The sequence below is a fragment of the Rhipicephalus microplus genome, unplaced genomic scaffold, assembly GCF_043290135.1.
Source record: "Rhipicephalus microplus isolate Deutch F79 unplaced genomic scaffold, USDA_Rmic scaffold_427, whole genome shotgun sequence".
Taxonomy (NCBI): domain Eukaryota; kingdom Metazoa; phylum Arthropoda; class Arachnida; order Ixodida; family Ixodidae; genus Rhipicephalus; species Rhipicephalus microplus.
The window spans coordinates 75,001-76,961 of NW_027464991.1; the positions used below are offsets into that span (position 1 = coordinate 75,001).

General features: G+C 62.5%; 1 non-coding gene across 1 annotated transcript; it reads right to left on the reverse strand.

Annotated features, from left to right (window-relative positions):
* Nucleotides 1-89: 89 nt before the first annotated feature.
* On the reverse strand, nt 90-242 carry LOC142794444 (5.8S ribosomal RNA). The gene has a single exon (XR_012892345.1). It is a non-coding gene; the product is annotated as a 5.8S ribosomal RNA (ribosomal RNA).
* Between the last annotated feature and the right edge of the window lie 1,719 nt (nt 243-1,961).

The following is a 1,961-nucleotide window of genomic DNA, read 5'->3' on the forward strand; positions in this document are numbered from 1 at the left end:
TCAGCGTGCTGTCCGTGTTGCCGACGCGGTCAAAACGAGTCGACGGCTCACGTTCCCTTGTGCGCCGAAGGCTCTCTTGATATGTGATCCGACCCTCAGACAGACGAAGCCAAGGGAAGACCCAAGGCCGCAATGTGCGTTCAAAGAATCAGTGCTCAGTGTGTCCTGCAATTCACACCAAGTCTCGCAGCTGGCTGCGTTCTTCATCGACCCGAGAACCGAGTGATCCACCGCTTAGAGTCGTGAAAAAGTGTTTGTTCAATTCCGTACAGTCAAAACCAAACGTTTCTGGCACTCGGCCAAACAGTGGCCAAGAAGGGCGCTTTTCAGCGCACGCTTGGACTCCAAAACTCTGCCGCGCCTTTTTCGGCTGCCGCAAATCGAGCAAACGGTGTGTTTCGGACGGCGTTTCGCTTTCGCTACTTGCGAGTGCTTTCGTGGTCCACCCCTCTATAAATACTCGGGAGGCGTCGAAGCCGGTTCTCCAAGCCGGACCCGTAGGTATCGTTGTGTGCTCGCTCTCATTGGCCCGCCTAACCAGAAAATGCCTGCGGTACACCCATTTGGATAAGAGTGCACGCAGATGCGGGCCTCGACGGCTACACATTTCCTCGGGCGGCCGCCTCCCGGCCTCCGTGGAGCGCGGGATGCACGGTCCCATCGACAAGCCTCTCCCGTTTTTACCGTGGCGTCGCGGTTCACCACGGCAGGCGGGTCGGTCTCCTCCGCATAAAAAGGGGGACCCCCGCTTTTTGTTCCACGAAATCGCACAAGCTTTTTTCGCATCCACGGTTTGCCACCGCACACCAAAATGCCGATCCGGCTGCCTACTTTAGCCAACAGGTGGAGCCAGGCGCGCCGTACTTGCGCGGCACTTCCCACGTCCACCGAAGTCGGTGCCAAGGACCACTTTCGGCGCCGGAGCCGCGTACGAGCCTACTCGAGGCGGAAGAACGAAGCCAGCAAGGGCCTGGCCGCAAGTGCGTTCAATTGTCGGGACGTCCAAGTCCCTCGTTCTTCCGTGCTTCCTCTTTCGGCAAGTCGTTGCGGCACCTTCCCAAAGCGCGCAGACCCGCTAATCGCGACGAGCGCGACGTGGCCGTGCCGCCTTTCCCTCGGCAGCAAGCAAAACGCCTGGCAACGTCGACGCTCCCCTAACCGCGATCTCGCACCGTGTTTCGTGTGGCGAATTCAAAAGCCGGCCGGCGCTGCTGCAACCATTACGGTCGGTACGCATACGCCGCGGAGGGCGGGACGGTCATCGGAGCGTGCGGTTCCTCCATCGAGTACTGCGCACCTCGGCCGTCGCATCGCCGTGCCATGACCGGCCGCGCGTCAACGCGAACCGGTGCCAGCGAGATCCCTCGCCTGCAAGAACCGACCGGCAGCCTCCGTCACCCGAGGACGCGGAGGCGCTTGCCGCGGACGGCGGGACGGTATGCACTGGTGCACAGCGGACCCGTCACATCGCCAGTTCCTTGACCGACCGCCGACGCTTGTGCCGTTCCTCTCGTACTTGGCAGTCGCCGCGCGATTGTCGGGTCTCGTTCTTGCACGCTCGAACGGTCGGGAGGGCACTCGGCTGGCGTTTCGGGAACGCGCAGCCTCGCCTTCTACCGACGTAACCACGACTCGCCGTTCGCGCTCCGCCGCTCCTGTTTACAGTACTAGGCGGTCCCGCAGCGGTCGGGTCGCGCATTTCGAGCGCTTCGAGCCACGGTGCAGTGGCGGGTCGAAAGCCGACCTATGAGTGCGTTGCGCCGTTTGTACCCGCGTCCGCCACCTGGCCGACCGTCCAAGGTCGCGGTGTTGGCGTCCGCTGGGCGCAACAATTTGTCACGGGGTGCCGCTCCACATTCAGGCAGCCCCGTGGGGAAAAGCCGACCCCGCGTCCAAACGGGGTCAGCGGCAGAAAGTGTCGGGCGCAGACGCAGCTGAGGCGCTCACCCTTCACAATCCGT